The 26,530-nt window shown below is 29.0% G+C and overlaps 1 protein-coding gene across 2 annotated transcripts in view; it reads left to right on the top strand.

The window, feature by feature from the left end:
- LOC107438641 (transcription factor Sox-13) overlaps positions 1–26,530 on the top strand; it is a 555,886-nt gene that overhangs the window by 154,986 nt on the left and 374,370 nt on the right. The gene's annotated exons all lie outside the window — the stretch shown is intronic.

Here is a 26,530-nt window from a genome sequence, read left to right as displayed (position 1 = left end):
TGGAGATTTATTATGCATGAATGAATAAATAAAATGGAAGTGATACTCAGACTTGTCAAAATGCTTTTTAATGGAATGTTTATTGTTGTTATGATGCTGCTACCCTTTCTTTTCTGAATTGGACAAAAATTAATACAGCTGAGGTGAATATTTGTAGTTGTGCAGAACTTACAGAGAATAAATCATGCACATTCTTGTTTTTCACGACTTATTATAAAAACAGATAAGGAAATTTATTTTTCAAATTTGTCATTTTCATGCGCGCTTTTTACAGGAAAAGCAATGTATGAGGGGAAGCACCTCATTGTTATTTTATGATAGAACTTAATATGAATAAAAATGTAGTGAGCCCGAGTTATGAGAGTAGGCGTGCATGTAGAGAGTGCATGTATGTATATATATATATATATATATGTAAATTATTAATTATATAATATTATATAATTATATAATATTAAATGTAAATGTTCAGCTTTTAATTGTCTATAAAGAACTAACCACCTTTGGCTACCAGGCTGCTCACCTCTTAAAATTATCCTCTATGACATATACATTTCAATGGTGATAATACTAGTTAGAGAATATTAAGAGGATTGAAATTCAATAAATATATTTGAGTCCTTAATTGTTCAAAAATAATATTACTGGAATAGTTCTACTACTGTTCTGATTCTCCTCGGCTTTGTGAAAAGCTTCTGCAAAAGATGTCACTTTACCGTGGTGAAAGGATTCAAATAAATAGAATTCATTATTTGACAAAAAGCGTGAGTTCCACTTCCAATCATTCAAGATTCAATAAATATTGCTATTTATTTACTTTATTGAGGAATCCAATATAACAAGTATCTCTTGTACTATTCTAGCCGTTAGTAGGAACATAATTTGATCTTAAATCGTGCTTAATTCTGTGATTCAAGTTATTTTTAGTTTTTAAGTTGAGCCAAGTAAGTCAAGTAAAATAAAATTAACAGATATTTTTTAACTATTGTTTTTCTATAATAAAAATTGTTAACTAATGCTAGTGATTAAAAAACTAAACACACTAAACGAAAGTTTTTACCGCGGAATAAAATGTTAGTTATAATAGAGCTCGTTTCTTTTTTGCACCAATCGATTTTTCTGCCTACCAATATGGAAAACCATTGCTGGCTCGATTTCACAAAAAAGTAATGTATGCCCTTCGTGAAATTATCAATTCAAAAGATTTTCTACGAAACTAGATTGTAAGTCTAAATTAGATTTCTTTTAAATGGTGCAGGGTGAACTATACTGTATCATAGAGTCTGGTGCTTCACTGATAGTTAGTTGCACTTTTATTTGTAGAGAACATTATAGTTTGTAAAAATATAGTGTAATAACAAATGAATTTTTGACTCTTAATGAAAAATTGTTGAAAACGATGGACGATTTCTATTAAATAGGTATACTAAATAACGCTCTGAATCTTTCAATTTTTAAGTTTTACTGCGGATTTTTCGAACGACCTGGTTTATGGTTTTAGTAGGATGTCTTTTATTATTAAATAAAAATTTTGTTTTTTAGAAATTGGGACAGTTCTGAAAGAAAAAAAAACAAATAAACTATAACTGTACTTATTAAGATACTGTACGAAAAATAAGATTCTTTTCATTATTTTCAGAATCTTAGAGAACATTTTCACTGAACTGGTTAAACCGTTTTACCTAAATTGCACAGTCAGATTCCCACTTTTTCAATGCATATTTGACATAAATTTTTGTTCCAGTAAAAAAGTTAGAATAACAAATGCAATTAATGTAGTGTTTTATAATAATTCCCACTACAAACAAAAGTCTTATATTTAATTCTACTTAAAAAAAAAGGGGAATGCGAATTTCTCTTCTCTCTGACCTTTAAACAAATTCCAAAATTTTTTACGCGCGCAACTGCATCAATGTTTCGAAAAGAGCTATACTCGTCCACAAAATGATAGTCAAATGAACTGTTAAAAACAAGAGAGTCATTTATGAGTCATTTTGTTGTTTGTGAGTCATAACAAAAAAATTAATACTCAATGTAGCATTAGTCAAATATGTTTTTTTTAAAGTTTTTATCTAAAAATTGAGAACTGAAAACTACGTGGGTGTGGTTCGATTATTTCGTAACAATTCTAGAAAAATATTAAAACATAATCGTTTGAAATTGATAAATTTATTTACTTAAAAAAAAAAATCGAAATTTTTTTATGAGCAATCAATTGTCCTTCGATTTTAAGACAATCGATATATTTTCCCGCCATTTTCAGTACAAGCAAATACTCTATATGTTCGAGTCCTACTCCGCACAACAATGCTCTGAAATCTTAAGACCAGAATTTCAGTTTCGGTGAAGATTTACTGATAAAGACATCATTTTGCAAACACTTGAAACTAGATAAAAACGCTTTGTTTCCTGACAAAAATTTAAAGCCTGTTGTAAAAGAACAGAAGGGTTTTTAGGTCTATTATTTTTCTTACCCCATTGTCTTCGCTTGTTATGGTAACAACTGAATTTGGACTTTGATTCTCTATGTTTTCTTATGTTTATTTTTTATTATCTTTAAAGAGTTATGATTCACTTCGTAAATCAGACGATTCCGCTATCTGTTAAGTAGCGCGTGTGTTTGAAAATTTTAAGAAAATGAGCGCGCGTGTTTTAAGCGCGTGTGTTCAAAAATTTCGGGATTATCTTGTTTTGTTAATTTTGAATAGAAAAATATATGAAAAATAATAAAATAAATCACAATACTGTTTATTGAGTTGGAGTAGAATATGTAATGTAACAAAGGATATCCCAGTAAAACTTAAACAAAGTTTAAAGTGTTCTTGAACGAGAGTACTTCTTGTTTTATCACTGTCGTTCCGTATCGGATTGGTGGATAATCTATGTTTAATTTCGCTGCCTTGTAATTTTGAACTCAACGCAAAACATCAAGGAACGCCTGGTTCAAGATTGAGATTAGAACCAAGATCCGCGCAGTTGCCTGAGCCATCCTGGAAGCATCCTGGATAACGATTGAAAGACGAACCAAGATCCGTGTTCTATTGCTTGTTCTATTACGTCTCACCCACTCTTCATTGCACGGAGAAGAAAGCAAAGAAACTTCCAGCTGTTAGGCAAGGAGTTTTTAACCAGTGATCTGTTTACCACTGGAGATGTTTTACGGTTGTCGTGTAAGATTCGTGCCGCACACGAATCAACTAGCCATATTTGAGATTCGAACCAAGATCATCGTTCTATTGCCTGAGCCATCCCGAATCTTCTTAATGTTATCAAATTAAATTTTATTGTTTATTAATGTAAATTTCCTTTTTCGGATTTTATTACATTTGGATTACATCACTTCCTGAAGCGCACACTGATAGACAATATTGTCCAGTCTATTTGGAAGATTAATTTTTCGCTAAACATTGCAAAAGTTTTATTTAGTTTTATAAACGCTGTTGAACAGCCGGCCTATTATAGTGGCGTAAATGACACCCCCGCTACGGGGGGTGCACAAGCTTTAAAAATGCACTCGCCAGAAAAATAACTCTATAAATTAAAACAATATATTTTTTATTTATAAAATATTTCTAATACACTTTAAATATAATAATAAGCCTTAAGTAAACTTTGAATATAATTATTATAAAATAGTGAATTGTTTACTCGTAATTGTTTAATTCAGTACCTTAATTCTACATTTTCATCATATTTACGATTTTCATCTTCCTAAATTAAAATAAAATGAATAATTATATCCGAATATCTCTTCGCCATATAACTTTTCTGGCAAGTCTAAGATAAGACACACTTATAAATTTTGCAAGGGAGGCTCATCAGAGTCTATGTATGCTACTGTTTGGGCTTACAGCTATTAATGTTCAACTCAGCCTTGTAAACTTGAACCCAACCGAGAAGACAAAGGAACTTCTGGATCAAACATTGGGATAAATTGGCCTTCGCGGAGGACTTCTTGTCTCACCTTTGCATTACACGGAGAAAAACCGCGAAACTTTCCATGTTTATCTTGTCGACAAAGGAATTTTGAACCATGATCCACTGGAAATATTATGCATTGCGCTTAGTGCAAGCTCGGAGCAGAATTTGAGTCGACAAGTCATCGCTGAGATTCGAAGGTGGAATTTTGTAACAAAAGGATTTTTTGGAGTTTTTTATACATGAAATAGCGAATAGCTCAAATCGTGGAATGATTTCGACGCTGATAACTTTTTTTATTTATGGCTTATGTAGTCTGATTTCCTGAAATTAAATTAAATTTATTTATTTATTTTTTAAAATAAAAGGTTGCTTCGCATTAGTACAGAATATTTATTGCAAATAACATAAGAATATTTAGAATTCAAATTAGCAGTCGCTAACTTTCGTGTTTTTACCTTTTAAGAAATGTCCAACAACATTCAATATCATGCTAAAATTGTTTTAAATGAAAACGTAAAAAAATAATAGTTTATATCAAGCAAAGGTTTAATAAATAATTAATAATAATATTTATCGAACATAAGTACTAGTACGACACAACAAAAAGAATGAAAGAAACTATACATCTTTTGCAGCAAAGAATGTAAAGATGCATTGTAAATCTCTTATTCTTATTGTTCCTAAATTGTGCAAATTGCATAATAAAATCACTTGTGTTGCGGCTTTGTCTTGAAATATTTCTATCGTTTTATAACTATAATTCAAAATAAATAAATAAACTCGAATAAAAAAAAACCCCATATTTTTGCTTTATAAATTAAAAAAAGGGGATAAAATTTTCAAAATCGGCAAAAAACTCATTATGGAATTAATATTTATAGTATTATCATTTAACTAAGAGGTCCATCCCCTTCTCGCTTCTCTCGCCAATCCTCGAACTGATTCGCAATTTCGAGCTCGCTGTCCCCGTACGTATGTTAAATTCTTATTTACTTAAGTCTAGCTTGTACATTTTAAAAATTACACAATTTACTATTGTATACGTTCAATCAAAGTGCTTTACGGTTTGGTTTACATATATTTAATAATTAATATTTAATAACCGTCGTGAACAGCCGACATTGTTTCTTGGGTTTACGACTACTAGTCTTCAACTTCGTTGTCTTGTAATTTTAAACCCGATCCAGAAGACAAAGGAACTCCTGGGCCAAGTATTGGGAGAAATCTGCCTTAGTGGAGGACTTTGGGGTAGAACTAACCCGTATTTGTGTTGCATGAAGAGGAAAACCACGAAAGCTTTCCATAGTTAGCCTGCCGGCAAGGGGACTCTAACCCATGATCTGTCTACCACTGAGGATATTTTAGGTCAGTATTGTGGTCGGTGGGGTGCGGAACTCGAATAAACCAGCTATAACTAGGATCAAGCCCTCGTTACCTCATTGGGAGGCGAGCGCTCTATCCCCTGAGCCACCATGGCTCTGATTTATATATGTTGCAATGCTACCTGAAAATTACAATTCTAACAAAAAATTTATAGAATTACCCTGCATTACAAAATGGAAAAATTCATTCATTCATTTTAAACAACTGTCAAAGAATAATAAATTATTTTAAGCTGAGGAGTTTCAGTGTTAATAAAGTTCACTTAGAAATTTATCCTGTTTTCACTTTGCATTTTTTAAAGCTACTGGAAATTAATGTTCTGTCTTTTTGAAATTTTTAAATGGAAGTATGTGTGGTAGCTTTGCCTTAAATAACAATAACAGTCTTAATTTAAAGAGAAACTTAAACATTTTAAAATTTATCTCGATCTTATTTCTTATCTTTTTCCATTGTTTCCTTCCCATATCACAACTTAAGACGGCAGCTGCATTTTATCTCCAAATGTCCCTTATATTTTGATAAACAATGTCGTAAAGGTTCTTTTGTATGCTAATTTTAACTACAATTAAATTGGATATTTTTAATTGTCTCTTTTGAAGCCTATGAAAAAGAAGCATGTGATAATATGCAGGTAAGTAAAATTATTTTTTTTAAAACTGAAATTTTATTTTATTTTAAGAAGTTTATTTCATAAAACATGCATGTGAGTTTCATCTTTTTTTTATAATACATCCGGGATAATTTTCAATGTTAATTTGTGTAATAACTTTTAAACAAAATTTTATATGTAATACATTTCTTTAGTAATGTAAATATTTTTGAAAGAAATTCATCAATACTAGAATAACGAAGCTTGAGATACATCCGTACACATATGTTCAGATTCTTAACGTTGAATGAACAAGAGTTTTTTCCCCTTTAATTATTTCATAGTTGGAAAAAGGCTATTAAGTGGAAGTTATACCTTAGGAGAGAAAATCTCCATGACAATGTTTCTTTGAACTACATTATAAAAAATTCCAGATCAAATTCCAGTATAAAGTTCCGCCTCTTAGGGTGCATCATCCGTAAAATCTATTTTACCGTAAAATCCATTTTTATCGCAAAATATTAAACCGTAATTTTTACATTAATAATTATCGTACATCCACTGAATCACTCTAATTAAATAAATATTACTCTAATTAAATAGTATTACTGCTGAAAAACTATAATTAAATAAATATTAATGTAAAAATTACGGTACATCATATTTTGTGTTTACGTAACATGTTAAGTTAAAAATGAAATTTACGATAAAAAGTACCGGCACTGTCGATGCCAGTACTTTTTGCCATAATTAGATCCGAAATTTTTTACAGTGTGCACTAATTTAAAATTTAAAGTATGGAAAAAATGTGCTCAAGTGAACTAAGAAGTTTCAAATGCTGAAGTTTTGTTTCAAAACATCTGTAGCGTATCTACCACTACAAAATTACAACTGCAATTCACTAGTATATAAGACATGTTAACTCGACTCTATGTTGTGGTACCTTTTCATAGATGACGGTTGACATTGTCGATAACTATATTTCCCACATTGGTGACCCGGACGTGATGTGAATATGCCTATGTTGGGAGAAACGCCCACTTCGATATGAACGCGCCTACCTAGACAGTTACGCCTGTTTCGATGGATGGTCCACATGGAACAGTTGACTTGTGACTGCGTCATTATCCACCTCCTCGCACCATTGCTACTCAGTCTCGTCTCGATCACACACAACATACAACGCATACAATCGACTGCTAAAGGCAACACAGGAGCGACTATGACCATGATCTTAATACAGCTCTCGTGACTAATAATCAAAACCCGGTGACCTTAATCCCGCTCTCGCCCGTCGCGACTTTACACAATGTCGACTCCCGGGCACCTCCACTCGCCGCGGTTTTATTTGTCAACTGTTTCACCGCCTTATCTAGTAACCCTCACTCAGAGGCAACCCTACGCTCGCCTCAATACAGCACTCGCAAAAGTCATAAACGTATCTTCGCGCTCATGGATATTTTTAAAAGTTGCTTGTTGAATTAAGTTAAAATTTTATCCTCGTTTAAGACTAGAAAAATTCAAATATCGAGAACAAAATACTTCGTCCTTCTATAAAGAAAGAGGAAGAAAAATTTACATACACACAATTTTTTCAGTTAATTGCATACATATTTCGGTTAAAAAATTTTTCAAATAGAAACTATTCTTGTAAATTAAATAAAAATCTGGAGTAATAAAATATTTATATCTTCAGAATAATCAATTTCTTTTGAATATCTTAATTAATTAACAAAGTTTAAAAAAATAATCCCCTATATAAATCATCACATTATTAAGTGTACATATTTTTGAAGATAAAAGTATTAAAAAAAATTTACGCAGTTTGAAAAATAATTATTTTTATTTCCTTCATTTTTACCAGGTTTTTTCAATTGTTTCTATTTTGGAAAAAATATGTATTCTTCAAAATGCTTACAATATCTTAAAAAAATTGCATATATTTTATACTGAACAACTTTTGATTGACAATATTTTCTTCATAAGAGAGTCCTTAAAAAAATTTGAAAATATTTTCATTAAATTTGTTCAAATATTTTCTGTAAAATGCGTGCTATTATGAAAACAAGGAGAAAAAATATTTTTAGTAAAGCCATGACATAAAGAAACAAATCTATGACATATTCACTACTATTTTCGTATAGTTAATTTATTTTTTATAACATCAAATCATATTTATTAAAACTTAAAGTTGTGGCTGCTCAACTTTTTTTAATGTTTCTTAAATTTGTCAGGGAAAATTCCGATATTTTCCATTTTTCTTGCTTCTATCACTATTATTTGTATATATCTGAAATTACTCACCTTCGTTTTAATTGTTTCCTAATTAATTTTATCATATATTTTGCTATATATATTTATCCTTTCATTCTATGCTTCATTAATTTCATAACTTATCCATCTTGTAACTTTTTATTCATAATTTTATAACAACTTCAGCTTATTAGATTCTATAACTCAACAATTGGTCTATATATTTTATAATTTTCTTTATTCAATTTTTGGGCTTCTAAATAAGATATGGAAAAAATACTATGAAAATTATTACATTTATTATCAATCTAAAATTAGGCCTTTTTTTCCTCCTAAGTGCGAAAACACATTTACTAACTTAAGGTAACGTAATTTAACACGATTCATCTATTTTAATAAGAACGATTCAGAGAAAAGCAGGATCAGAAAAAGTGAGATGTGTATTTTAATTTATATTCTGCTTCAAAAATGAGACAAAAGAGACACAGAAAACTTTTCTGTTATTATTTAATAGTATTCATTAGTCTTTAAAATTCCAAAAGAATTTTTTAGTTGCTGGAATCATATAATAGTCTCATTTGTAACAACTTGTTTTTTAATTTTTTTTTACACAATAGCTTTTATTGTATGTAATTTGCTTTAAAAGTTCAAATATTTATTTTCAGATTGTCATGCAGTCTGTGTGTCTGAAAACTGTATGACCTATTTTATTTTATTTGTTCCCTGCAGAATGGTAATAATTGTTTCTTATTTGATAATAAAAATCTTACTTTTGCTGAGATAACTGATCGCAAGAGTTTTGTTTTATTATCATAACATCGATTAATTTTTTTTGAGAAAAGTGTAAGTCCTCAGCCTTTCAACCCAATTGCTTTAAAACTACTTTCTTTATTTAAAGTAAATTATTAAATTTAAAAATTGTTAAGATTCTCTTATTTGACTCAATATCTTGTCTTTAATGAATCAGAAATAAATAAACAGATTGTCCTTAAATTGTTATACAGTTATGATATGAGAATGTCAAAGTTGATGCTTACTGTTTACATTATATTTTTATTTTACAAATCATAAAAAGTTTTCTTTAATCAAAATTGTGTTCACCTCATAAATATACTTTAACTGCGACAAATTTTTAAGTCTTGGCGACCAAAGCTGTGGAATTGGCTAATGCGTATAAAGGAATTTATCGTTTGGGACATAACATTTACCAAAAAGTGGTAAATCTAAGTGCGATTGTTTGGACGCTAATATTATTGGCACTGCAAATGGGAATCATCACATCAAATTTAATCATAGATATCAGTGTCAGAAAAGTAAAAAAGAATAAATTTAGGTATAAAGCTGAGAGCAACAATCTCCTCATCATTACACGTATATAAAAAGAAAATGCTTTAAACTCATAAATTGTGTAGTTACTTAAATTAAAGGTTTTAAAAACTAAACAATTTGGTACAAAACACTGCTGCATTATTGAATATTGGGTCCACATACTTGGTAAAGACACCATAAATTATTTGAAATAAATTTATAAAAATAATTAAAAAGCTATACCCTACTCATATATCCTACACCCACAACAAAGCTTTATCCTAAAAAGGAAATAAAAAAGTAAGAAATAAATATGTGTTTCAAGAAGTCCGAATAAAAAGAGACTGATAATACACAAAAACTTTTAAAGCAGCTAAATTTATTCACACCTCATGCGTTTTTTAAATCGTATGTTGCAAGTGAAACATGCGCGAAGTGAAACATTCGAAGATTTTCGCGAGAAAATTTGAAACCCGACTTGGCGAATGTAACATTGGCGAATTTCAAAATACGGTGCCAAAGAAGTGCCTGGGAGTCGACAATGTGTAAAGTCGCTCCCCGGTCTGTCACAAATGCAGCAACTAGTGGTATCCGTGTATCAAATTCTATCATAGCTATAATTCTGGTGGGGGAGTACTGTAGCGTATCTACCACTACAAAATTACAACTGCAATTCACTAGTATATAAGACATGTTAGCTCGTTTCTATGTTGGGGTACCTTTTCATAGATTACAGTTGACATTGTCGATAACTATATTTCCCACTCATCAAATTACAAGCAAATTAGGACAGGATTACTTCTCTTCTTCATAACAGCAGCTAATTCTGCCTTAATTTGCTTGTAAATTAATATTTTTTTTTCATAAAAATTGCCGTTAAAACCTCTTAGTTAACTCTTACTATATCTTATATCTATTTTTTTTCATGCTTCAAATTTTAACTTGCGAATGTTCTTAAAGAACAATTTGTCATGAAGTTTTCTCACGTGATATGGCTTCCTTTGAAAGATTTGGAAACTCGAGAATTTAAAAAATATATATATTTATTCATTTTCTTAAAAGATACCTTAAAACAATACGATGAAGTGAATAAACTGCATACAAGCATGAAATGCATAGAATTAAACTGCATACAAAATATAAAATTCATCGAAATGAACTGCGAAGTATAAATGACAGAGAAATAAACTGAATAAACTGTATACAAAGTGGAATTCATTGGATTGAATTGCATACAAAGTATAAATTGTATAGAAATTAACTGCATACCGAGCACAAAATGCGTAGAAATTAACTGAATAAACTGAAAAGTATGAACTACATAGGAATGAACTGTATACAAAGTGTAAAATGCATAAATAATGAATAAAATGAACTGCATAAAATTCATAAAATGTATAGAAGTAAACTGCATACAAAGTATAAAATGCATAGAAATGAACTGCAAAGTATAAAATGCATAAAAATAAACTGAATAAATTGCATACCAAACTTAAACTGAGTTGAAATGAAAAATAAGAAAATATTGACATCAAGAACAAAAAACTTTTAAGGTAAAATTTTTTAATATTTAAATACCTAAATGAATCCATCACAAAGTTAGCAGTTGCTCCCTTACGTTTAATTAAAGTTCTTAGATGCATGAGGTGTTCAAAATAAATAAATAATACAAAATGTCAAATATTAAAAATATTAAACAATAAATAATTAAATAAATAAAACAAATAAACTATACAATCAAAGTAAATAAACGAAACAACTAAAGTGAATAAATAAAGTAAATAAACAAAACGATTAAAGTAAATAAATAAAATAACTAAAAAAAACAAAGCAAAAAGCAAAAAAAAAAAAAAAAAAAAAAAAAAAAAAAAAAAAAAAAAAAAANAAAAAAAAAAAAAAAAAAAAAAAAAAAAAAAAAAAAAAAATGGACACCCCCCATGATATTTTATATGAGTGTCAATTTTAAATGGATTCCAAGCCTTCCCATTTTCTTAGATTTCCGAAGCTTTTATTTTTACAAATCACGAACTAAATACCACTATATTGTAAAAAATTTCAGATAAAATTCCGGTAAAAAGTACCGGCACTCAAGTACGGTAAAAAGTACCGGCTGATATATATTTTTACAGTAAAATTTATTTTTACCGAAACAAGTTACGGAACAAAAAATTTGATATACCCTAATTCTTATAGTAATAATTATCGTAAAATCACTAAATCCCTCTAATTGGGTATACTATAGCCTACATCACAGATCGTGTTATTCCTACTAAATTTAACTAGTAAACAGCATTTTCTGCGAACCTGATTTCTAGCAACAAGTAAAAGCATCAAACGAAGTGTCTTGTTATAAGTCGCTACTCGTCAGGTTGGAATTGTATTAGTCTAGTTCCTTTGGAAATAATTTATATTGTTGTTTTACCGAAGTTTATGAATTTAGTAAGCATATTTAAAATTCAGTTTATTAATTAAACTAAAAGGTAAATGTTATTCCTAGTAAGTGGAAGTAGTTGTGCTTTTTTCATACTATACCCATTTGAATAAAAGTTACTGTAAAAATTCCGGCATAATATTTTACAGTAAAAATGTATGATGTCTCTAAAATGCTGGTACTTTACACCGTGATTTTTACAGTATATAAATTTCCTTTGATAAATTTTTAAAATTATTTCCTTGAGTGCCAATTAACAATTATGTTGATTAATTGAAACTTAATTATTTATTAATCGACAGAAATTACAGGATACAGGAGAAATTTGAAAGAATGTTTCTTCTCGATTCACAATTTGACTCTTAAAATATATAAAAAAATTAGTTTGTTATAAGAAAGATGCAAGATCAACGTCGCTTTTGACGTTTAGTGCCGTTCGAGGGCTACAAAATATGCATTTTAATATTTTAATTGAAAATCTATAAAAATCGTGTGCTAGAGTTCTTTCATTGTACTTTCTCATTGCTTGAAATTCTAGAAACTATATTCTTTGAAATCTATTCAATCGTTCAAAAAAATGAGAAAAATTCTATTTTCTCCTTTTAACGGAATGGCTAGAGAAGAAAGATAAAAGAGAGAGCGAGAGATTCAAGAGAAATGGGAGAATCTCTTTAGAAACGCGAATTGAATCGAAGTAGTTGTCGATTTCTGTTGCCATTCTCTGAAACACTAACTTTCGAAAATTCTTTCAAAACAAAAAGAATGTGGTCAGGCGTTTCAGATACAATGAAAAGCATGAAACTCTTTGCCATTCTGGTTTTGTTCATTATGATTTTACTGGAATTTCTTCCACATTTTTTGTAGTTTTTTGATGAAAATATTTTTATATTTTTCGGATGAAATCTATTATTGCTATTCGATTGCTTATTTCTATTTTTATTGATCAATTTAAGCTTTATGTTTTTAACTTTTACAATAATAACTTTGCCATATTGTATTTTTTGTCTTTGTTTTTTTAGATTTTTCATTATTTCATTACCAAAGTTAATTACAAAACATTGTAGTACATTTTTTTTGATTAAAGACAATGATAAAAATGTGTTCTATGTATATAACAATACTTCAAAATACCTACTTCTTATGTTATTTTTTTATTTTTACCAAGATCTTGATCTATTTAAAACAAATTAAAACATATTAATTTAATAAAAATTCGATATTTAATAGTCATCTTAACCGAAGCAACAAAATTGTTAAATGTGTCTTAAAGAAACACCGTATTTTTTAAAACTGGAATGACTAAAAATTATTTTTTAACTGGGAATTTTAATTTTTTTAAAATTTTCTTTTTCTTTTACTTTTTTTATTTTTTAGTTTTGATAATCATGAACCATATGACCACCATATACAATGAGATTATGGGGCAAAATTAGGTGTAATACTTTTTAGTTTATTTTCTTTATTTTTCCTTTTAAAATTCTCTATAAAACAGAATACGGCTTGTTGTCACTGAAAATCAGTACTATATTGTAGAATTGTTGAGAGATGTTCAATGCTGATACTGAGTGCTAAAAAAATAATGTTGGAAAATACTAAGAATGAAAAAAATAATTTTAAAATTTTTGTTTGTTTACAGACTGTAGATACAAATACAAACAGACAGTCTGTTTGTATATAAAAAAAAAACTGACTGTGTTAGAATCTTACAGTTGAAATTTTGAGCACTTTCCGAATGGCTAGAGCACTCAAATCTTTACTATAGCTCTATTCATGATGGTAATGCAAATTTCAATAATTTTTTGATCGTTAAAAACAGAATTTATCATCATTTTATCGCCATTCGAAATGCTCGCAACAATCAAGCACTTAACTAAAAAGGAGAAATAAAATTAAATAAAACTTTGAAAAACTGAATTTCTCAAGATGACTTAAAGGGAGAAATTCTTTATATTTTTGTCATACTTAAAGTAAAAAATGTTTAACAGTTAGAAATAAATTTATACCACATCCGAAATTTCCAATTCTTGAAATCTTATTTCGAAAAGTCCTACGTTTTTCATTTTAGATTTGCCAAATAAATAAATAAATAATAAATAAATAAAAAAATAAATAAATAAAATAAAAAATAAAAATTCTTTTTTATCCATTTAAAAGAAGTAAATTTAAAACTTTTTAATGATTTAATTTCAAAATTAAATAATTACTTAACATTAATTTAAGTGCAAAAATTATTTTTTAATTAATTTTTTCTTATTCTAGACTATGAAGAAATGAGAACTGCATTTAAAGCTCTCAATTTATCAGCATTTATAACTCAATTGATAACTTTTTTTTTTTGGTAATTTATTTTTATTGCTGAACGTTTTTTCTTCTTCTCTCTTTCTCTTTGTTGTTCAAAAAAAAAAAAAAAAAAACTTTTGAGGTTTGTATCAATAATTTACAAGAGGTCTAAATCCTTACGAATTTCTTCTCTTTAAGCGAAACTAAACTATATATAAAAAATAAAAAAAACATTTACTTTCAGCAGCATTCTTGTTTATTGGCAGGATTTAAGGTATAAGGTGCCATTGTATACTTCATAAACGCACAAATCAGTATTTAGTCTCGTAATTCCCTCCACCCCTACCATTCAGTCTTCTAATATATCTTAATTTATTTTCGTTGTTTTTCGATTCTATTTTATGAGAGGATTATTGTTATGCAAATGCTTTTACACTTAATCTTCTTTACTAAAAATGTTTTTTTTAGAATTGTTCTTGGAAAAGTGCTGCAATAGTTAAATCTTTCTAGTCGAAGTTTTTCGTAAGATGAAAGACCCTCTTCCCTTCTTTCCTATTGCTTGCAATTTGTCATGATAATGCTTTTAATGTTTCTTCATGGAGTATTAAATTTTTACAGTTGAAATAGAAATCATTTTGTTAACAACACAGTCATTTTGGAGACCTAATAGTTCCTTTGTTTGGGTTGCTAAGGTTTTAAGGAATCCGACTGATTTCGACAAAATTTTATTAATACTTATCGATTTCAACATGAAAATCTTTAAGTAATGATTAAAATAATTAAAAAAAATTCATTAAATGGTTAAGATACCACTAATGCTGAAAAGTCATAAATATAGAATTATTTCGTTAAATTGTTAATCAACTATCTAAAGTTATTAATTTTTTATTGAATTAAAAAAAAAATTCGCGTCTTTTTAATGTAATAACTTCAACATTTTTTTCTTTAAAGTTTCCAAAAATTGAGGAGGCACTTGCCCCCCGCTGAGCCCACCACTGTCTCTACGCAGCTATGATTATTTTTTTTTATTTGTTATAAATTTCAGGGAAGATTTTCGTATCGTGATCTTTGGCAAAATAGTCGCCAAGTCCTGCAAAACTTCCTGGCAGTGACCTGCGAAAAACTAAAAAAAAAAAAAAAAAATTTAAAAAAAAAAAAAAAAAAAACAGAAAGGGACAAACTCGAAAGATATAACACGTAACATAAGGGCAACATTTACATGTTTATTTATTTTTTAAATTTGCAAGTTTAAAATCTATTTGGCACCTTGGCGATTGTAGTTGGCGCGACAGATCACTATACAGAAATATTCCCAGATAAATTAAGAAAATATCTTAACTAGTAGAAATCTTGTAAAGAATTAAGATTATATAAAAATATTTTTATAATTAAACAAATTATACTGAAGCTTTGTGTGCTTTCTGTAATGAAATATAATATCGGTAAAAGCGTATTTAAAATTGTAACGAAGTTATTGGAAAGTATTGTAATTGCAATTACAATACTTTTATTATTTATATTACGATACTATTATTATAAATTGACTATATTTACTATTTTACTATTATTACTATCTATATTAAAAATATCTTTCAATGGTCTTTAAACCATTATTTAGGCCAATGTCACCTCGATGTTTCTTTTATTTAAAATAAAACTGATTATATTTCTGTATTTCAACATTCGTTAAAATACAGAAAAAAACTACTTCTTATCATAAATAAATTTTACGTTTTTTTTCCTTAAATAAAAGAAATATTTAAAATTTTACTTAAAATATTAGTAGTAATTAAATATTCACCTAATAATAGTGAGTTTTGAGTATAATAAAAAAAAATTTAAAAAAAGTAGGTGGGAAAGAACTAATTATTTCGAACATAAAACCGTAAAATTGAAAATAAATAACATCTTGCATACGGCTGCAGTCGTGAAAATACAACACTACAGCTGCATCTTTTCACAAAAATCAAACAGAATAAAAAAAGAGAGAGAGAGAGAGCGAAGTAACCACGCTCGCAAATAAAAAAAAAGAAAAAGAAAGTCGTATGAATTCTAAAAACAAACACCACCTTCATATCGTTGAAGGATTTCATTTCTTCATACACTTATAAAACTTTTTTAGTGCAGGGGAAAAAAATATTTCCCCCTTTTACTGTAACATTTTTTCTCGACTATTTTGTCAGGAAACAAATGCCTATTTTTACAGCATAACGTTAATTGGAGAAGAGAGCATTCGTAAAAGTGACTCTTTCGAAGTTGAAAGATATACGTCCCAATGGAGTCCAATCTGTTTTTCTTTATTAAATCCACTTTTTTTTATTCCATTTTGTATTGCTTAGTGAGGATATGAATTCTTCTCTTATTCTTTCGTGACGAACAGATTTATGACTGCAAGTGCCGATTATATATTGATTTTCCAATCGCGATAGATCGGCGGAAAATATCAATGATTTATGATGCATTGCAAGATGTTTGAAAAATTATCTTAGCATCCAATGTTCTTAAACTTAACGTTAAATATTTTTAAGATATACGTCCCAATGGAGTCCAATCTGTTTTTCTTTATTAAATCCACTTTTTTTTTTTAATTCCATTTTGTATTGCTTTGTGAGGATATGGATTCTTCTCTTATTCTCTTTCGTAACGAACAGATTTATGGTTGCTAGTGCTGATTATATATTGATTTTCCAATCGCTATAAATCGGCGGAAAATATCAATGATTTATGATGTATCGCAAGATTTTTGAAAAATTATCTTAGCATTCAATGTTCCTAAACTTAGCGTTAAATATTTTTAAGATATATGTCCCAATGGAGTGCAATGCGTTTTTCTTTATTAAATCCACTTTTTTTTAATATTCCATTTTGTATTGCCTAGCGAGGATATGAATTCTTCTCTTATTCTTTCGTAACGAACAGATTTATGGCTGCAAGTGCTGATTATGTATTGATTTTCCAATCGCGATGATCGGCGGAAAATATCAATGATTTATGATGTATCGTAATATTTTCTTGAAAAATTATCGCAATATTTTTGAAAAATTATTTTAGCATTCAATGTTCTTAAACTTAGCATTCAATATTTTTAAACTTAGTGTTAATACTTAGTATCTTTTTTCCCACCTTTATTGCTATTTAACCCCTTAACGCACAGATTTTTTTGAAAAAAACCAGTCAAAAAAATTTTTTTTTTTATGTAAAAAACTTTATTCCGCTCCTGGTTCAACTTTTTTTAAGTGGACAATTTTGATATACTGTGCTTGTGTTCCATGAAAAAAGGCTATATTTTATTCTTTAATAAATAAGTGTTATAGCTTACAATCCTATGTAAATGATAAATATTAATAAAAAAATTTTTTTTCTTAGCTTTCACATTGTTATTTTCAATTCTCGATTATATTCGAGTGTGAAAAATTATAGCAGCATAAAATACAACGCCGCTCGAATTATCTCGAGTTTGCATAGTTTGGCCTGTTTAACGCGCTCGAATTAACTCGAGCGCACAAGTTAAGGGGTTAAGGCGTAAATTGATACGGATTCTTTTCGAGTTTTATCCTGTTGAACAGATTTATGGTAACTACTGTTGGACGACATAAGAATTTTAATATCACGATAGATAGAAGAAAAATACCGATTTTTCGCGATGTAACGCGATTTTTCGTATTGGCGTCATTTCAATATTCGACAATTTTCAATCACTGTTGTTCTTTCTCCTTCTCTACGTAAGGAGTAGATGGATGTAACGTGTTCTCCATTTATTCTAACTTGATAAACAGATTTATAACTGTTAGTGCTGTAGCGATTTGTAAATAATAAAATCGCGATACACCCACGGAAAATATTGATACTTTACGATATTTTGCGGCACTTTTGCATTTAACTAATTTACATTATCTTAACGTTGAACAATGAACAGCATTGGCTCAATTGTTAAAGCTTTGAAAAATCATTATGAAGAACTAGGGGCTTGAAGCCCACCAACCTCAAGATTGGGACCAGCTTGTATGGGAAGTAAAGCCAACCTATGCGCAATGATGACTACATTACCGCAATCATGCCGTTGGTCAAAAATGGACTAATCTCTATGACTCCCCTGACTTACAGCGGGCTGTTGCGAGAGTATTTTACCTTTTTTTTTTTTTTTTAAATCATTCTTTCGTTCTGTTCCATTTCTTTGCATTACAAAGTAAGGGTAGATTGATGCGGATTCTTTTTTCTTAATTCTCTTTTGAACAGATTTATAGCAATTAGATGAGAGGTAAAGGAATTTCAAAATAAAAAATTTATCGGCAGAAAATGTGAATAATTTTAATAAGAGAAATTTACATAATTTTAACATTCGAAATTTTTTTTAAAAATGAGCTTTTTATGAGAGTTAATTACTACAGTTGAAAAGATGATTCTTTGTAAAAAAAAACTATAAAAAACATTCAAATATTATAATCATCTGCTTTGTGTGGAGAAAAATGTTATGAACAAAATATTCTGCTTAATTGCGTGAGTGTTTTTAATAAGAATAAAATTATTTTAGCCTTATGCTGGGAAATTTTCGGATGACAAAAACAATTGAAATCTATGTTGGGAAACGATCTGCAACACTAACAACGATCTTTTTAGGGTCGTTTTGTGGTAGCAAAATCGTCTTGCTTGTAATCTGTTTCTGGGTTACAAAAGACGCACACCACAATCGTGATTACTATTAATTTAGATAGAATTTAAAATGGTTTTATAAGTTTAAAATTCAAATTATAATAGCTATTTTCTTAAAAATTTGAAGTAATAAACTAAAAAAAATTTTTTTTTAAAGAAATAACTACCCTTGATATTTGACTATGAGATTGTTGTAGAAATGTTTAAAGTTGAACACTTGCAAAATAAACTGGCCTTTGTAGGTGGGTACTTAATTTACGTCGCACTAGAGTTGCACAATGGGCGAACTGTGGGGAAGCATTCCAGAGGATGATACGAAGACATGCCATCGCAATTTCAATCCTCTGCAGAGGGGATGGCCCCCCTGCTTTTAAACTGGCCTAAAATTGAATATGTGATTGCACGATGTTGTGGTTGAATATATCAATATTGTGGTTCAGCCGATTTTCCTGAAATTGATTGAAATGAAATTGGTAAATTGTGTTGTATTTATTTTTTAAAAATTTGCCAACAACTGTTTAGATTAATACTTCCTCAAAATAAAATAATGGAATTTGTTTTTAATATTTGTTTGTTGCTAAAAATTTGTTTAACTTCAATTATGTCTACTTAGCTGTCCAACGCTCATTATTTACTGTGTCTGAAATAGAAACGGGGGATTTTGCGAGCTTTAAATTTAGAGTTATTATTGCTCATATAAACCGCAAGCATCTTTTGTCCGATTCTAATTTGTTACTTCAGGAGATTCTAATTTTAAAATCTAACTCTTTCTCTCGTTTACATAAAACAAAACCTAAGTATAGAATCCATCTCCCTCCCCCTCCCTTACCAAATGACGTCAATAAGACGTCAAATGTACGTCGACACAACCCTTGCCTTTCAGAACCGAGCCGTGTCCGTCCGTTCTTTGGCACAAGAAATAAACAACCCTTTAAAAAAGAATCAACATCCAAATATCGTCTTTTAACTCTTTCTCAGTGTGTGTTGTCATCTCGCACAAATGTGGTTCCGTTTCGATGCTGTTTATTAATAGAATAAAGAGGGATCGGGCGTGCAGCACGCGTAATTCTCGAATGCGTGCGATGGACGCGTGCCGAAAGTGCGCTTGTTTTCTGATCTCAAGTTCTATCGTTCTTCCTTTCTCTCTCTTTATTTTATTTTATGTTTATTCTAGAGCGAAAAAACATTTTTAAATATTTTTTTAAACTTTTATTTGTGCAGGAATTAATGTATAAGGAAACAAAGTCTCCACCAGTAATAGAATAATAGAATAAATATTCTCATGTTCTGACTTGCACGATTTATTATAATTTTTTTAATGCAGAGCCAAACCAGCAATGTGATGTTCTATTTCGGTGTTCGAGAATAATAATATTCCGATGTTCTAGTTTGAGCAATTTATTATTATTTTTATAAACCAGCACTGTGATGTTCTATTTCAGCGCTTTCCCCCCCCCCCACTTTTCTTTTCACTTGAGTGCTCGAATCAATTTCTAAATGATGAGATGAAGTCACATGTTCAAAATGTCTCCATCAATAATAGAATAATGAAAATATTCTAATGTTCTAGTTTGTGCGATTTATTATTATTTTTATAATGTATAGCCAAACCAGCAACGTGATGTTCTATTTTGGCGTTTCTTTTCCCTCTCTCTTTTAACTTGACTCCGCGAATCAATTTATAAATGATGAGATGAAGTCAAATGTTCAAAAAGTCTCCATCAATAATAGAATAATTAAAATATTCTAATGTTCTAGTTTGTGCGATTTATTATTATTTTTATACATAGCCAAACCAGCAATGTGATGTTCCATTTCGGCGTTTTTACCCCTTCCCTTTTTTAACTTAGCGAATCAATTTCTAAATGATGAGTTGGAAATTGATTCGCGATATTTCATAATATTCAGTTATAAAAAGAACAGATGCCACTCTTTTACAGTGTTTGTCTTTAGAATATCTTTTTTCATCATCGCAAAGTAATAGTCTATTTCTTTTCTATGAAACAGTTTTCATCATGGAAGACAATCGCGAGACAGTGAATGAAGCTGATTTTAAATATCTTCATTAAAAAATATTACTGTACTAAATGTCACTTATTCTGAGAATTTATAACAACTGAGATTCCAAGAATGTTATTTTTTTCTTCGGAAAAAAAAAGTTAATATTAGATATAGAAATGGCTAGATATGCAGTATTCAGTGATAATAGCTTTGTGAATATAATATGTAAATGTCATTTTTCGATATATTTTTCGACATTTTTAATGGTTCAGTATTAAAATGTTCAGCATTTTTTATCAGTGTATGATGTGTTCAGGGGCTTCATTTATCTTCATAAACGTTTCAAGTTTATGTTATTTCACAATTAACTCTGCAAAATGTTGAATATGTTTATGCAGAATCAAATTTGAATGTTCATAAATTTTTCTGGAAGTTTGTATATCCTACTCAAAATTAGGGAAAAAACAAGTTAAAGAGATAAGGTCACTTTCTCTGGGTGACTTGAGGGGGGGGGGTGTTACGATACAGCCTATGTTTAGCTGAATAAAGCTAATTCCGAAAACTTGAGTCTCCCTGCTCTGTAAAAGAATTGTAGAGCGCATTATATCATACAATCGTTTAAATTTTTTGCAACCTTAATACGGTGTTAATGTGAAACATATTATTACACTGCATCAACTTGATTGCATGATATCCCATTAACGCTTAAATTTTTCTTATGGCTATAAAAGCTCCTATTAAAACTGTTTTTTTTTTTAAACTAAATTAATAAAACTAAATAAAAGAACTATTTTTTAGAACTAAATTAATAGTTTTTGGATTCAAGAATAATTTATGAATAAATTTAAATTTATCAATAATTTAATTCTTTTCAAAAACGTTTAGTAAGTAAATTAGTAATTTTTTGTATGAAGTTGAAGAGCAAATGGGTTTAAAAACATTTCATAATGTTTTTCTCTTTTTATGAGTTAACTTCCTAAAATAATACGTGTAATTTATATTATAATTATACCTTAAAGTTTTCTGATTCAGGAATAATTTATTAATAAATTTAAATGCATTAATAATTTAATTTATTTTTCAGAAACATTTCTGAACCTATTTTGGACATTTAGTACCTTTTTTTTCTTTACATGGAACTGTAGAACAAATGTGTTTAAAAACACTTCAGGTGTTTTCTCATTTTATGAGTTACCCTCCTAAACTAATTCCTAGACGCCTCTAATAATAATAAAAAAAATGTCGCCCACAATATGATTATACTTTAAAGTTATCTGATTTCAGGAATTTATTAATAATTTTAAATTTATTAATAATTAAATCTTTTTCAAAAAAAATTCCAAGCCTCTTTCGAACTTCTAGTGCCTTTTTTTCAATATGAAATGGTGGAACAAATGTGTTTAAAAACACCTCATGTGTTTTCTCTTTTTATGAGTTATCTACCTAAAATAATTCTTAGACCTCTTTTTTTAAAAGAAATATGTCGCCAAGGCGCATATAATTGTTTTGAGTTCTCTGGTTGGCGAAACTAATAGTGTAATTTCTAAATGTACCGGAGCTCCGGGAATCCTTTAAAAGAAAGACCGCACAGGTGCCAACAATACATGAATTTAATAACCGTTTTAGACCTTAATACTTACACCCTTCACTCCTTTTCTTTTTTCTTCAGTAATTGCCAATTAGGGATCTCTAGAATTACGGTTAAGAACGTCTTAAATTTACGGTAAGCGAAAATGGCAAGAAGATTAAAAAGAAAGAGAGATAAAAAGCACCTGGAAAAAATTTACTTTGTTGTTGAAACCATGAACAATGAAATGTGGAATATAAATAAAAGAAAGAAATAATTCCGAAAATTCTACAAAACAAAAGTTCAGCGGTGTTGGATCGCAATTATTATACTTCCCACTGTGTTGTTTGTTTATGTATATATTTTTGGCGAGAATTTTTATATTTTGAGATAAACATTTTCCAATCTCCGTGGTAATACAGAAAACTACTAAAGGCGAAATGAATTGAAAACGTATTTATAGCTTACACTATTCTACGTCAAATGTTTGTTTTGGCGCTTTAGCGATTTTTTTTTTTTTTTTTTCGTTGCTCCTTGTTTGCTTTTATTTTCAACAGAGCAAAATAGAAAATAGGGAGAAAAAAATGTTCGACAACATTAACATCATCTCTAGTGTTTTTTTATCAGTGTTTCCAGTTAGAAGAATTTATGAATAAAAATGAAAAACGCCACGCAAATGTTGAAAAAATGTTGAATTTACTTGTTTCCAAAAATGACATAGAAAAGGTGGCGCCTTATGGATCGCCATGTGACAAGTCAAAATAAAGACCTTGTGACACAGATTTTGAGAAGTTGTCAGAATATGCTTGTATTTCAAATTTACAGCTAAGAATATACATACTTTTTGACACCTTATGACAGAAAATAAGTGTTAAAATCCTAAAAAATTAAATTTATATTTTTTGTTCTTTAATGACTATTATTAATTTTTCAAAGGTAAATATAAATAATTTTCTAACTGCAGAATCAAAACATTTTTAAAAATATTAAGAATTTATGTATGTTAATGAAATTAATTTAGAATATCTTGTAAAATGAAAGAATTTTTATTACAACTTGGATGAAGATTAATAATTTTTCTATGTAATTTTTCTTATTACGTACATTTCTTAAACGCAGATATTTACGAAATAATGTTTAAAACTATTAAGAAATAAGGTATGTTAATGATATAATTATAATCTTGTTATAGGTTGTCTAAAATTCACTAAAAAAGTAATTCAGAAAAACTAGTTTCTATTTTAATTATTTAGAAAACATTCACTGGTTTATTAATTTAAAAAACACTAGTTTCTATTTAGAAATGGTGTGCATTTTGATTCATAAAGTGCATGGTATGGGGTTGTTAGGACGGATTTTTGTGAACTTGCGAAAAATGGCAGAAAGCTTATATTGGTTCAGACTAAATGCGAAAGTTCTTATTTTATAAGTTTTTGAATCTAAAATGTCGATTTTTAGTCAGTTTTTTTACGACCATTTTGTTCAAATGTGGCTGAATTTCGTTCACATCATATTTTAAATCGAGTCATCTTTAGCTCGTTAGCATAAATCTTAGACTTAAAAATGAACAAGAAAGAAAGTGAAATATAGTCAAATCGCGCGATCTGGGCTGTAGCTTCGATCACTAGAATAAAAAATTGCACATCTAAGAGCTAAGAAAATGTGTTTATGTAGTGCTTCATTCTTAATTACCTTAAACTATCGTCTGTCACTAGAACTTCACTACTTTTTTATTCCGTTTCCAACATTTAATTGCACAAATAGCATAAAAATAAAATCTTCTCTTCTATTTCTTGGAAGAAATCTTTACATCCACGAAAATAGATGATATCTTACATCTACAATTAGGATAATACTATTCGTGTAATTTACAGGAGTCAAATGAGTAATATTATCTAATTCTTAAAAAAATATTAACCAATGGATTAAAATTACAATTAGTTTCAAAGGCCTTTATGCGAAATTAATCAATAATTATTCGTTGTTTCATGTCAGTTATAAGTAGTCAGATAATTTATGATATGCATAACTCGTAACTTCAAAATCTCGATCCCAGAAACCTTTTATGGAATTTCGTTTTTGATAAGTGTTCTAAAAATAAGTGAAGTCTCAGAATTCCCATAAAGTGGGAATTTTGCACCTTTTTTGTTACAAAATGGTGGCAACAAAAAGAATACAATGAGTGACAGAAGATAGTTAAGGAATGCTAAAAATTGAACTCTACACGAAGTAACAACACATTCTTATTCTTGTAGAAGATTTTGCGAAAGGTTGTGTAATTCCCTGGTCATACAATTTCTTGTTCGGTTATCAGAATTTTCCTTACAAATCATACGATTTACTGTTGTTGGACTTATTTCTTTGAGAAATTTTTGAAGTATAGGTTTTATTCCAACAAGCTTACAGTCACGCAAGCTTTGAAGGATGAAATTGAATTCCGTATTTAGCAAATTCATCTACATTTACGCAAAATGGTCTTTAAGAATTTCGAGAAAAGTGTGTATATGCGACAGCAAAAATCGCCTTTCCTTTATCTCCAAACATTGCCCTTCAACTATAGATTCTAATTAATCTATAAAAAAATTCGCACATCGTTTTTATCTAGAAGCTTGTATTTTCTTTTAAAATTACCTCTTGCGAGAATTTTTGTATAACCTACATAGGTAAAAAGTAATGATTACGGGCAAACTTGGCATACTGAAAAAAAAAAATTTTTCTCCACAAAATTCCAATTTGATACCAGACGATAAGAACAAAATTTTAAAGCTATTGAAACTCACAAGAAGACTTTCTTTTAAAGATTTCTGACAGCAAATCTGTGGCTATTTGTGTCTAGGGATATTCTTTAGAGAAGAGAGCAATTTCATCACATCAGCGCGTTACAAATCTTGTTCTTTTTCGAAGCTTGTACTCCTTTTTGCACGAGAATAATTCTCTGGCAGACGATAAATATTGAGGAGAGAGTGTGTGAAAAGAGGGAAAGGGAGACTTTTTAAGTGGAGTTGACGGAAATGTTTCTAAGGTGGTCTGACAGCCCTATTTGTTATCCTCCCTGGATGATTATCTGACTTCAAACGAGACTTCACTAAAAGGAAATATCACTGAAAATATCAGTAACTACAGTAACTGATACAAAAGTTACGAACGAACGAATTTACGAACATTTAAATTTTTATGTGTTTCTAAAAAAATAAAATAAAGGATTTTTTTTTTCAATCTAAAGTATAAGAAGCAAGTCGACGAATGTTGGTAGAATCAACAAATAGCAATACATATCTAAAGTCTACCAACAACTTTCTGAAATGCGATTTATTATTTACGATTTAAGAAAGATGATTATGATATCGCGGTCTCACAAGCGCCTTTTTGGAAAAAATAATGTTGGAAAATCTTGATTAAATTTCATTAATAGTTTTATTGTTAAATAATCACAAGAAACTGTAGCGATAAGATATTACCTGTTTAAAAACTTCATTCGCTTCAAAAGTAAATAAATTGCAAATAACAGTCTACATGTTCCAAGTGTTTCAAAAATAGGAGCCCATTTTCAAGACTCGTCAGAAGTAAATGAGAAGAAAATTAAAGTGAAGTAAAAAGCCTATAGTTACTATAAAAAAAAATGAGAAAATGAAGGGGAGAAACAAAACTAGAAAAACTTCAGTAGCCGAGAGATGCCACTGTGGTTTTTCTTGTCCTGTTTTTCATCTTTTCGCTTCGAGCACGTCAACTGTTATTTGTTATTTATCTACTTTCGAAGCGAATTAAGTTTTTCATTAGATAATTTGCTTATGTTATTCGAAAAAAAAATTTAAAATTTAAGAGATATTTCTATCTTTGTTTTTTTTTTTTCTGTTTTACACCAAGTTTATGGTGTTAATCGGTCTTGTAGAATTAAACATTAGCATGGAATAATATTCTCTTTAAATTTGCAGTTAGCGATGAATCTTTCAAAATTTATCTCCTTTGGATAGATAAATTCGGGGTCATGATCCCAAAATACCGTAATGAACTTTAATCTTTTATGTCTATGCTTGTTTTATTGTTTTTTTTCCTTTATCGCGTAACTCTGCCATAAAGCATATTATGTAAAGTTATCATTTTTAATAGTTTATGTATGTATCATAAATAAGTTGTGAAATAAAATCAT

Source organism: Parasteatoda tepidariorum, chromosome 6 (assembly GCF_043381705.1).
Source record: "Parasteatoda tepidariorum isolate YZ-2023 chromosome 6, CAS_Ptep_4.0, whole genome shotgun sequence".
Taxonomy (NCBI): Eukaryota; Metazoa; Arthropoda; class Arachnida; order Araneae; family Theridiidae; genus Parasteatoda; species Parasteatoda tepidariorum.
The sequence above is the reverse complement of the archived record's forward strand: the minus strand, read 5'-3'. Positions and strand labels throughout refer to the sequence as shown.